The sequence below is a fragment of the Strix aluco genome, chromosome 14 (genome assembly GCF_031877795.1).
Source record: "Strix aluco isolate bStrAlu1 chromosome 14, bStrAlu1.hap1, whole genome shotgun sequence".
Taxonomy (NCBI): Eukaryota; Metazoa; Chordata; class Aves; order Strigiformes; family Strigidae; genus Strix; species Strix aluco.
The window spans coordinates 18541256-18554387 of NC_133944.1; the positions used below are offsets into that span (position 1 = coordinate 18541256).

Below are 13132 nucleotides of genomic sequence, written 5' to 3' on the forward strand. Positions count from 1 at the left end.
TGTACACTTAATCTTGTAGAAAATTTTGGGGTTTTTTTACCCCCCCGTCTCCCGTATTTGTTGTTGTCATGGTAGGCAATAGTGTTATTTCTGCAGCTTTTTGGGAGGTAAACCATGCTAGCCAATTGAAGATATGGCTTTACCATTAAAATAAAACACCTTGGAACTAATTATAGACCTCAAAACTGCAAGAGTAGATTAAAAATTAAGAAACATGTAAAGAAAGCCAGCCCCTACAAGTCTGGGGTAGTTCTGACTGTTCAGATCACTTTCCACTGTGACAATAAAGTTTAATTTGATTTTTTTCTTTTAAGCAGGCGTTTTTTTCAAATCATATCATCAATATCAAGAACCTTGTAATTGAGTTGCAGCTCAGCTACATCAATACAATTAAATTTGGAAATAAAATGCAATGGTATCCAGCTGCAACTAATAAGAAAAAGCAAGTAGGCAAGATGGCATAAAGCAGTTAGAATTGTTAAGGATACAAGTGCTAACTTCTTTGATCTAGAAAATATTTACATATGTTAAATGATTAGGTTTTCAGTCTCTTCTGAGAGATCTTGCTGCAAACACCATAGCAACATCTATTGTCTCGAATCAGCACTAACTCAGTATTACATACAGATGAGGTCATCTCTGTCTAATATTGCGAGGTTTTATAAGTTCTTAGCTCTAACTTGTTATTTGATTCCTTAACTAATTTGATAAATGAATCCAGTAGGTCTTCGAATGATTATTAAGTCAATGACAACTTGACGGTTCTGGTTAATAAGATAATAACAAAAGTAGTTTGGTTAAATAAACTTTGAAGCAGAAAGCCTGAAGGCCTCTTGTTATTACCTCATTAACAAGAAATGCCATTAAGTTATTATTATTATCCTGTAATGGTTCTCCTTCTTATCACTCTTGCATTCTGATCAGCAAGGTTATTTGATGAAATAGCAATAAATTTTAAGAAATTACATGTACCCAGGCAAGACTATAAACTAAAAATGAAAACAGAAATGTTTAACATTTGAACATACACTTTCAAAATCGAGAAAGATTCTGCGTGTTCTTACGACAAAGCTTTGGAATGAAAGCAAAAGTTTATGACACATTTTATTACACCTGTAAATCTGAAAGCTTAGCTATAGTTTTTAATTTTTATTTTGCCTCTATAACTATTTTTATACCCCTTTTATAGTTGACTGGTCCAAGGTTTAAAATAAGTTCTGCTGGGAGTCTATGCCCCATTAGTCTTCTATAATAAAATGTGAACCTGGCTAAAATAAAACATGATGCCTTAAGAGCAATTAAGAATGGTCTTTTGTAGATAACTGTAACATGAAATACAATCACTGTTTTTATTAATGGATTTGGGAAAAGCAGCTCAATGATTTATAGCAGAAGAGTGGGTTATTTTACATTTTTATTTCTTTTATTTTATGTCTCACTCTTCAAAAAACCTTTTAAGACCCCTGAAATAATCAAATTCTGTGTTTCAAATGTTTATCATGTTAATGTGAACCTCGGTATCCATTTTATTTAGGTAGTGCTATGATGTCAGCTAAGAAGGTGTCCTTTTTTTGCTGTTACTCGAATCCAAAAAAAAAAAAAAGTGTTATTTTTTGAAAGAAAATATTGTTGAATGTTTTATAAGAGTGATAAAATGTAAAAGCTGTGCTTTGTACTTTATAATGGCAGGATTTGTAGGACACAGACATAATCTACTGGGCATTGTCTGAACACAAAGCATAGCATCTCATTAACGCATAGTTTCTTAAAAAGTATAAGCACAGTTGACAGATGTTTCTCTAATAGTATAATAATAGTTTCTTTGTGATTATTAGGTTAAGCTTCTAATAACTTGAAGTCTTGAAGTTTAATATGGCAGGAAGTGGAATCTCTACTGTTAAACTTGGAGAGGTTGCAGTTGTTATATTTGAAACATTTAGAAAAGCTTCAAGGACAACTCTCTCCTATTTGTATTTTAATTGTACTTAATATGCTGCTTGCAAGCAAAAAGTGTAAATTTGCTGTCATTATGAATGAGGGGAGGACAGAGAAGTGAAAGAAAAGGCTAAAATGACCGATATCTTTTCTCATCTCCTTGAGACTGTAAATGCTGTCAGTAATACGTGGGGTATGTCCTCCTTTGGAGGCCCTGTTTTCCAAAAGGCCTGAAACCACCTTCTGGGTTTCTGCTGACAAATCAGTTAGCAAGAGGGGTGTTATACACATGCCATTTACATCTCAATATCTGTCTGTGGGGACTCGCAAAATCTTGAGGCAGCACAATCTTGGTTACACAAATTTAAAAGCATGTTTTCTCAGCTTTGTACTAGTATATTTATATCTCAAATAAGAAATTGATTAGTATGTGCTAGTAAGTGTGAGAAAATGTTTGAATAAAGGTAGCTTATTGTGTCTTTCCAACCTATTTTTCCACAGCGGAGCTGTGTGTAGCTTGAAAATCCTGTAGCATATAAAGAGAAGGGCTGCGGCAATATTCCACTCTAGGTGACTGCTGGCATTTAGCACATGCAGGATCAAGGTAGACAGAATGTGTGCCCTGTAAATGACAGTTTACTCTTCTCTGGGCTAGGCAGGTTGGCAAGCCTAAGTTCTAATTGATAAAACTGAACTAAAATTCATGCTCTATATCGACATATGGAAAAGCAATCAAAATCACATTAGGTAAGCTCATCTTAAACTATATATATATATATATAGTGTTTCTGTACATATATGTGGGTGTATATGTACTTTATATATATATATATATATGGGGGAAGGGGTATTGTAGTGGAGAAGAGGCTATTTATGCTTCTGAAGGGTAGTATGAGTATTGTCACTGGCCTCATTTTGCTTTTTATTTCACCTGCCAGGAGAAAGAGGTAGTTTAAAATTAAGTTTCTTCTCTACAAAGTACTGCTTCCACAACTGTGTGAAAATATACAATAAAAATCAGTAGCCTAATGCTCCTGCACTTACACTAAAGTGTAGTTGCAAGTGAAACAATTTACTTGATTTGTAAGCACATTTGCAAATGTTGTTTTGACAGTCTTTTAGTTTACACCACAAATTTTGTGGTAGCAATGAATTCTGGGGTTAAACCTTCTGGCCCAAAACCAAGGTGTGGTCTTAACTGTCTTTGAATGCTTGGCCCTAAGTATTATTTGGTAGAGACAAATAGTAGCTGACCTGCACTGTGCTAGTAATATCGTCTGTGAGCTGTAACCAAATCCTTCCCTAGCCAGTGCAGTGCCCTATTTTTGGAATGTGCTGGCTGGCAGTACAAAAGGGGCACTTAGTCACCTTGAATTCCACCTGCTTGACTTTCAGTCCCCAGGGACTTGGCTCCAGCTCACTGCTAGCTGCTGTTGGCATAGTTCCTTGAGTTGGTCAAAATTTTGGTCGTTCTTCAAGATAAGATCTGAAGTAAATCTTCCTTTTGAAAACTTACATGGTTGCCATAGGCATAAGAATTCAGCCTTCATTTAAAATCAGCAGCATATCAGTCACCTGTGTCTTTCAGAAAATGTTATATGTGTCTTTAGCTGGAGATTCATAGTCTAGAGAATGAGGAGCTAAGTCATGGATTTCCTTAGCTTAGCCTACTTCAGAAATGTAGCAAAGAAATGTTGAAGACGAATTCAAGAAGTTTCAAAGGTGTGGAGGGGAATCTAGTGTGTAGATTCTCTTTATAAATGATAGAATTTGTGCTCTGAAGTCATCTAGTACAGCTCTGAAATGTACCACGGAAAGTCTAACAGGGCTGAAGGGTAAAGTAGCCTGAGGAAAAAAGACTGTATTGAGAGACTCAGCAATACACCTGTGAAAATCCATGTACCCCAAAGCCACCTCCAGAAGAGACAAATAAAAATCAGAATGGCTAAAAGGTATTCTGTAAACTTCCAGAAATGTCCTTCTGCTCTCTGGAATAGTTCTGTAGCAACAAAGGGGTTGTCGTATTGTGTTGCGTGACCTGAGGTATTTAGCAATGAAGAACTCAGTTCTGTCTCTAGCAAATCTAAATATAATGGCATTAATCTAGATGATATACACAGAATGATCCCCACCAAATTCACGCAGCAATATAAAATTTAAGGAAAAATATTTACTTTGGCATCATACTACAGGAGCATGAGTTTACTATGTTACTGGTTTACAAAAGTTGATTGTTAGATGTTTTTCTTCTCTCTGTATGGCTCTGAAAATAATAATTGAAATGAATGATAATTGTCTTTTTGCTATAGCACTTGTATCTTGCATTAACTTAATATTTTAGTCAGCTTTCACTGCTAGTATCAACATGACCAATTTCACACAATCACAGAATCATCTCTGTTGGAAAAGACCTTGAAGACCATCTAGTCCAACCATTAACCTGACACTGACAGTTTCCAACTACACCATATCCCTCAGCACTATGTCAGCCCGACTCTTAAACACCTCCAGGGATGGGGACTCCACCACCACCCTGGGCAGCCCATTCCAATGCCTAACAACCTGTTCTGGAAAGAAATACTTCCTAATATCCAGTCTAAACCTTCCCTGGTGCAGCTTGAGGCCATTCCCTCTTGTCCTGTCGCTTGTTACTTCATTAAAGAGCTCATCCCCAGCTCTCTGCAACCTCCTTTCAGGTAATTGTAGAGGGTGATGAGGTCTCCCCTCAGCGTCCTCTTCTTCAGACTAAACACCCCCAGTTCCCTCAGCCGCTCCTCGTACGACATGTGCTCCAGACCCTTCACCAGCTTCGTTGACCTTCTTTGGACACTCCTTATAAATAGACAATAGGTAAGCAAAGCTTAGTTTGACTTCGATTTATAGGGCTCATCATTGACACTCATCACTCATGCACAGTAACACATGCCTACAGCTCCCTCTTTATGTAAAGTAGATCTCCAGTTAACACTGCTAATTTGCACATCTGCAACAGCTTTATCTTCAGCCTACTGTATTACCACTCTTAACTCTCTATATACAACTGTTGCATGTGGTGGGATGCATACTGGTTTAAATATTTGCAAGTATAGAGTATTCGAGGTAAAGCTGAATTAAAATTCTTATAGTAAAATGGTTCATAAAGGACCTATACTTTCATATAGAAAACTGAAAATATACATTTTCCTATACACTTAGTTGTTGAGTATAAGTAGCACAAAAATAATTTTTAATCAGCTTCTTTCAATTGTTTGCATTCTCTGCTAGGAAATCCTTTTGATTCTTTCCTGGTTAAACCAGGACAATAGTTCTTAGACGTTACCTTGTGCTTGTATATGCCAACATATGTGACATTCAGTTCTGCGCCGGTTGTACTGAGACACCTCATGTTGTTCATGTTTTCCCCTTAAATACCATAAGTGATATGAAATATGCACAGAGGACTTCCACAGAGAGAGAAATCTTCTTTAAAATTCAGTTTACACAGTTTTGGGACAAAACAACCCATAGAGTGGTTGCTGAGATCGCATAGACAGACAGTTGTGCTTTCTGTAATTTTTAATTGTTTTTTAAACTACAAACTAGAAGCTGTTCAATGTATTGGAGAAGGCTGTATCTTTCTGTGGTTCATGCTCTGGTTTGGGGGCTCTGGCTGCAATGTTGTACTCCTTTCAGGAATTCTTTCAGTGAGTTTGGATGTCTCTTCGTGAAATGTGAGAAAGCATTAGTTACCTAACTGCAAAGAGCAGCTTGTACAGACAGGAGAATAGATGTCTCCAGCCTCCACGCATAAGGTATATTTAAAATCACATTTACTCACAAGCTTAATGATATGGTTGCACTACACTCACATATTGTGTTTAAAGGATACTGGGAGCAACACCAATAATCAAAAGATTTTTAGTGAAATGTGTTAGTGCACTGAGGCTGGGTTAAGATGCTTTGTTATGAATGTCCTTTCAGCAGGAGGTATTAAACTTGTGTTTCTTCATTTAAGGACAAATGTCAGATCATCTTTCAGTAATGCTAGATCATTTTTTTTCACTAGAGCAAATAATGTTGTGACAGTGTTTCAATGCTGTTAATTTTTCCCCTAAATTACGTAATGAATGAAAACATTTCAAAGGCATAAACTGTTTACTATAGAGGTGTATTTGCTCTGTTTACCTAAATCCTCATATTTCCCTTGCAAGATTTCTTCGAAAGTCTGTGAAACCATTTTTTATATCGCCTGTAGACTATGGAGAAAAAAGGTACCATGTTTGCACAGAAGATGGAAAAAAGCCAAGCATGTCAGTTATGTAATAAATAGAAATCCTTATGTCATTTTTGTCAAAAAAAGCCAGCTCTATATATTTTTAGACCGTATTAATAGTGTGACACACTGACGGGTTTTCTGCACAAAGATTAATTTAATCTTTGTGTTTTGTTGGACACTGCCTGCACTGGTTTTGAAAACTGTTTTTTGAGTATATAGTTGCTTGAAATCAGATGAAAAGGGTACTAAGAATGCAATATTGTTGGTAAAACGGAGTTCTTGGGAACACTGCATATTCCCTGCTTGTGAACTTCTTGTATTTTGAATTTCTATCAGAATAAACAAGGGTTGAAAGATTACTAGTTCCTGCTGATTATGTGCAAACTTTGTCACTCAGCTATTACCATCTGAAGTCTTCTGTAAACAGTTGTACTGCAGGGGACACTCTCTAAATTGTGAGGTCGTCCTGCCACAGAAGACGGTGAAGATTGACTGCAAGTCAATCTTTGTTGGCTAGTGTTAGAACAAACCCAGTCCCTATGTTAGGTCACATATTAGAGTTACATCGCTCATCTAAATCAAATTAAGCTTTTTCTGGGCATCTGCTTTTTATACCAAAATTTCTAAACTGCTAATGCTCATTACCATGAACAGAGAAAGTTGTCTTACTGGAGCACTAAGTAACAGCATATGGGTTTTATAGGTTTATGGACATGGTACTTCTATGCTGCATCTATGTGGCTTTGAGGAAGGAGGCATTTTGTTGATCTACTTAGGCTCATGTTTGTATAATTACTGCAGATGCTTTTAAGAAGTAGAAATTGCTTCTGATCTACCTTAAATTTTGAAGTTATGGAGACTTCTTTGCCCGGTTGTAAAATTTACTGCAAGATCTACCTGCTAAAAGTGCTGAGAAGGACTGGCAGAGAAGGCTACAAGAAAACATAGTTTTGTCTGTTCTCCTCAGACCCTGTGGAAAAGCTATTGGAAAAGAATTTATATAGTGAAGTAAAGGTCTGTGTTCTTAAGAAATATAAAGGCAAGTTTAAATATGTTATATAAAAGTTAAAGTAGGATTAAAAAAAACAGTGTAAGGAAATGAATAAAAACTGAGATTTATATTTGAATTATTCTGGTTTAAAATAAATATATAAAAAAAAACATGACAGTCAGTGCAGACTTCTTAAGATCGATGAAACCCATTTGTATTACAACAATAATCAGGCAGCACACTTGTTTACAGCTGAAGTTTTAAAGTCAAACAACTGAAAGAGTTAAACACCTGGAGCAAGTCTGCTAAAATGCTAAGCTGGCTTTTGGCAGCAATAGTAGCATGCAGAGAGAGTTTTTCCTCCATTATGGTTCAGTTCAGTGACTAATTCATTCAAAGCTGAGAACCAATTGAAATTTGAAAATGCAGGAAAGCTTATTTTCCTATTAACATTTAAGTACATTGATATATAGGATGACTTGCCCTACAAGCTTAAATTCTTGCTGGACATTAAAAACAAAAGCAAAATAATTAATTTTTTTGTAATATATCCAATGCACTAACTTTGGTTTTATTTTCATTAAAAAACAACTATTCAGAAAACTATCATCTGCACATTTTCAATTCTTTTCCAAATGTAGGCCTAAATCACACTTGCTGTCATTTTTATAAATATTTAAATAATTAGTAATTCTTTCCAAAGTACTAAAATCTATAGATAGGCTAAATAGATAAGCATAATATAGAATTGACAAAAATATGTCTATTGAGTGTTGTAGTTATTGTACTGGGTTTTAAAACTGAGTTGTAAAACTTTTTAAAATTCTTATTAGTCAATTAGCAATATTGTTGTAAGAAAACAAATGAAAGTTGTAATTAGTACTTCTCAGCTTCTTCTAAAGAATCCCTTCCTTTGATGGTTCCACTTCTGTTAACTTAGTTGATGTTCCTCTGAGCTAAAACTATTCTTCCGTAACAAAATATAAGGTTCATGTGTCAGATCTTGAGCACTTACAGATAGCAATAACTGGTCTATAAAAGTATCTCAGGTTTGCCTATATGAGAATAACTTCTTTAAAAAGGCTAGAGGTCATATATGTTTTAATAAAATATATTCTTTAACCAGATCTTTTGTATTTTTTCCTATACTTGTAAAGGCAAGTTTAGACAAGGAAGAAGTCCTGTGTATATTCTGAAAATAAACACATGATAAGACCATTTCCTAATTTGTTGAATAAGTTTGGAAAGTTTGGAATAGAGGTTTAGGTAAACAGATGGACTTAGAGAGAATTGAATTACAGGAAATACTCAGTTTGAAATTTTAGTTTTAGTTTGTCCTCCCCTTTTGATTCTGGAAGTCAGACATAAATTAGATTATTTTTAATCTATTCTCTGTTGTTGGCCATGATCTTATAGCTACCTAAATAAAGTCTTAAAGCAGTGTCCACAAGAACACATCAAGTACTGGTTGAATAAGATTTCAAAGGATTTTTTTTTTTTTTAGAGAATTGCCATTATAGATAATTTTTTCTAGTTTATTAAGCTCTATTTCATCCCTCTATAATTTGAAGTTTTATAACCTTTTCCCTCTTATTTCAAGAGATATTTTGAATACAGAAATATCATGTCAAAACTTAGCTCCACCCTTCATCAGGCTTTTTAAAACCTAAGTTAGAATTCTGTTTCTAAGATAAACAGATTTGGATCAGAAAGATTTTCAACTAGCTAGTATTCATTTTGGCTGAGAGTTCAAGCAATGTCTTTAATCATATTTTTGTTGATTATTTATTAGTTTCTGTGGGAAATCAAAGGACAGACAACCTAAAATATGTCTTCCATAAAATACATCATGAATCAGAAGCTGTATCAAAGAATTTCTAGGAAGTGTCTTTCATGTACCGATATGAACTGATTGAGAGATAAAATATACATCTTTAGTGTGTGTATAACATGCAAATGATGACTGACCCAAAAATGGAAGTCTCCACTATCTGGCTGGAGTAGAATTTGTATTGCATTACTAGAGTAAGATCTGTTGTGAGAGAAAAGAGTATGTCTGTTCTGTTCTGTGTCATCTGAACAACGATGGTTACAACTAATTCAAAACATAAAAGAAAATTGGCATAAATGTGCATGTTAAGAATGCTCTGGCTGCCTTAGGAAACTGCAAAATATGTGTTTCCACATGTACTTGTATGGCATGTATTTGTATGGGGTAGTAATAAAATTTGCTGTCATCCAAATATAGCTATGAAACCCCAATGGACTTAGCAATCACAGTATACGCTATTGAATGGTGATAACCAAAGACTAGCTTTGATACTGATGCTAACTGGGAGGAAATAGTGTCTTATTTAGGAAGGTAAATTATGCTGTGCATTTTATTGCAGAAATCGGCAGTAGAAAAAAAAACACTACTTATTTGAAAATTTTGGATTTTGAATCTTCTGCTGGAGAAATACCATTCTAAGACTTTTACAACTTCAGTAATCCACGTTTCATTCAGGAAGCTCTGTAGCCAATGAGAAGCACCATTATTTGACATTAGGAATAAGAAGCATTTAGCTGGTTTCTAGCTGACAATTCATGTCTCTGAGTGAGCTTTTCTAGCGTGTTCAGTTTGCAGGGAATTTCCATCTACTTCTCCCTTCATCCCCTTCCCCAGTCCTTCTGCATGCATATTATCTAGGTTTTTTACTTCTCTAGGAATGGGGCATCTGTCATCAGCAATGTAAATTTTTACTGCAATAATTTGTTCAACTGAGCAGACAGAATGTCCATCATCAGATGCTATGGCAGGATGCTGCTGGCTGCCTACAGAAGGATGAAAATACCGAGAAAGTGACACACCCTGCCCCTCCCACCCCCAGAATCCTAGAGGAAAAATAAACTGGCAAGCAGATTCATGCCAAATTTTGTAGTGGCATTTGACTTTTCTTATAAAATGTACTGTCAGTTTAATAAAAGCAATTTAAGTATTGAATTTAATCATTAAAACCAGTTATTTTCAGCTTTGTTTCCATTTTGAGTGGCAAGTACATTTTTCTTTATGTATGTTGGTATGGGAGTAGAAATAGTTCTATTCTTTTTTTTTTCCCCAGAAAACCAAAAGACAAATATAATATTTTTATAAATCAAATAACATTTTCTTTATTTTGGCTTGCAAAGCAGTCAACTATCTTGTAAGAAGAATGTCTTTCTTCTGCAAAATATATTGAGTTTTTTTTCAAAACAGCATTGTATTTAGGGGAAAAAGTAATAATTTCATTTAATTCTTTAGCATTTCTTTTTGAAGATTTTTGAAGGGCAGAGTCTGCTGGAGTATTGAAACAGAGGTTTAGTCCTGTATTTGGAACTGGGTGGTATCTGGCAGTCTAAATATCAGTGCTGCCAAATATAATATGATTCACACACCACTAATAGTTTCTACTTAGCCATATGTGAGATTCTGTAAATGTCTATGGAAATTGTGCAATACTCATTTTTTGGGGATGATCTAAATATGCAAACACAAACTGTGTCCTCATTCTGTATCCTAAGGCAAGATCTCTGAATAAGAGCAAGTACAAGCCACTAACCAAAATGCAGCATAGTTTTTGAGAACCAGTATCATCTTCATCATAGAAGTTCTGTCTATCCAAACAGTGAACTTCATTACCTTGTGCTCCATTTTCACCAAATGAGTCAAATGCTTGAGGAAAGCATCAACTGTTTATTATTGTCTTTTCTATAAATAAATTAGATGCAGATTTTCAAATTAGTTTCTCCACGCAGCCCTAGGTTTGCATGCCTTTGTTAAGAAGGCCATTTGTATCTCAAAGTTAGAGCAAATCCTGTTGTGTTTCCCCCAGCTTTTTCATAAATACTTCTTTTTTTCTTTATTGAAGTTGTGATTTAAGGACACTTGGGAGCAAGGATTTTTTTTTTTTTTTTAATAGTCATTATTTAGTTTCTAGATGTATTGGTGAAGAAACAAAGATTACCTTGTTCATAAGGGAATTGGTGCCCCAGGTTAATGTCCAGGTGTTCTTTCAACTGATGTCTGAGACTAATTTCTTCCTGGCCCTCTGGTAACCAGCTGAAGCAGGAGACCAGCTGGTATATCTTCACTCTTGCATACCAACATCTTTCACTGATTCATAGATTTCCTTATATCCTCAGTACTTCCTCCACTGCTTAACAATCTTTGAAACAGTAGTTTGAAGATAACTGCTGTTGTGCTTTGCAATGGCTGCATCTGAATCAAGGAATGAATGATTTAAAAAAATTTAAAATCTCATAATGATCCTTACAAGCTCCATTTGTCAAAAGGTCATAAATTTGAGAATACATCAAAGGTTTGCTTAAGAAATGCTTAACACTGAATATTATCTGGTTTGAATCTTATGAGTTTGGATGGCATTTCAGCAAGTACCGCTACAGAGTTTCTAATATATTTAATTTAAAGGTTCAGTTTCTTACATTCTCACACAAACACTTAGCTGCTGACACCTGTCGAAGTTCACAATTTCAGTTACTTCTTGCCTGGTACACATTGACATCAACTATCAATCTAAAAATACACTGAGCAATAGAGGCATCTGATGTTTCTTTGCTGTATTCTGAACTCCATGATACCTATATTGTTTATTTATTTTTTAAGCTTCCATGCAAGGTTTACAGACCTTTTGTATTTGCCATTTGGTGTATGAACCATTTAAATAAGGGAGGTAGTAAACATAAGATGGAAGCAGGTGAGGGGACAGCAAAGGGGCAGGCATCAATCTCAGCTGCATCTTAGTGTTTACTTACCCTGAGGGTACACCAAAAGTGGAAGCTTGAGAATTGGAGTTTCTTGTGGGAAAAGATGACAAAGTGATCTTTGCAGGTGCTGTTGACCTGTGCAGTAGAAAGAAAGCAGGTTCACTATGTATGTGGTGGAAAATGTTAGGTGAGAATAAAAGCATAGAGAAAAAGAAATTTAACCTCATATAGTAAACACCAGTTTGAGGAAACAGACCCTGAAGACCATTGTCAGGAAAAAACAGTGGAGTCGTGAGGGATTCAGACTCAAGTCTGAAGTAAAATAGCTTCAGACTTTTCATATAAGCCTGTATAAAACTTCACAGGTCAGAGTGCTTCTCATTACTGCTGTAGATGGATTGGTGTGATGTTACTTGTTTGTATGTAACTGAATCATACTGTGAGAAAATAAGTTAGGTACATTTGGACATTTAGACCAAATAGTTGAATTCAGAGCAAATAACACATAACTGCATCAGTTGTGAAGGACTGGTAATTATGATGTGGAAAGAGAAGGAAGTCCTTATTCACCAGAATGTCCATATAAATCCATGTCTGCTTTCATTGCTGTTGTTCAGACTTTTCTGTCCCTGTCAGCACTGCAAACATGTAAATCACTATTAGCAACTATGGAAGAGGGAAGATGGAAGTTACCTACAATGTTTTGTATAAAGGCTTGTCATTTGAACAACTCTTTTAAGAAAACCTCTGATTCCTTTGGTATTGTCTGTAAAAACTAAAGTGGAGATCGCTGAGTTGTGTTAATTATCTCATGCACGTGTTCAGTATCTTCTGGGGTTTCTTCAGTTCCACAAGGACCTTCACAGCATAACTGTATGTTCTAAATAGCCACACATTTACACCACTTATGTCATTAAGTATAATTGCACTTGCTATGTGAATGTGCCATGATAGAGAAAAAATTACTCTGAGAAAAATGATACAACAGAATCTTAATTAAAAGACCATTAAGTATGTAAGACATGCTTACCAAAATATAGTATATACTAAAGGCTAAAAACTCCCCTGATGCACTAGTGTTTGCAAAGTCTTGGTGTTTTCTTATGCATACACTCCTGAGACCTTTGCCTTAATTTCCATTCAGGTGCAATTTTTGTTGTGTATATTAAACTGCTCTAATGTCTGTGCTACATAGAAATGATACTAGT

The 13132-nt window shown here is 35.3% G+C and overlaps 1 protein-coding gene across 7 annotated transcripts in view; it reads left to right on the plus strand.

Annotated features, from left to right (window-relative positions):
- FTO (FTO alpha-ketoglutarate dependent dioxygenase) overlaps nucleotides 1-13132 on the plus strand; it is a 257836-nt gene that overhangs the window by 160673 nt on the left and 84031 nt on the right. For 2 of the 7 annotated variants that reach the window (XR_012625144.1, XR_012625143.1), the window contains exons 11-12: nucleotides 4632-4785; nucleotides 5608-5649. The exons of 4 other annotated variants lie outside the window; for them this stretch is intronic. The gene's annotated coding sequence lies outside the window, so the exon portion shown is untranslated. Of the gene's footprint in view, nucleotides 1-4631; nucleotides 4840-5607; nucleotides 5650-13132 lie in introns of those variants that run through there. One more of the 7 variants, XM_074839989.1, reaches the window with a different exon arrangement.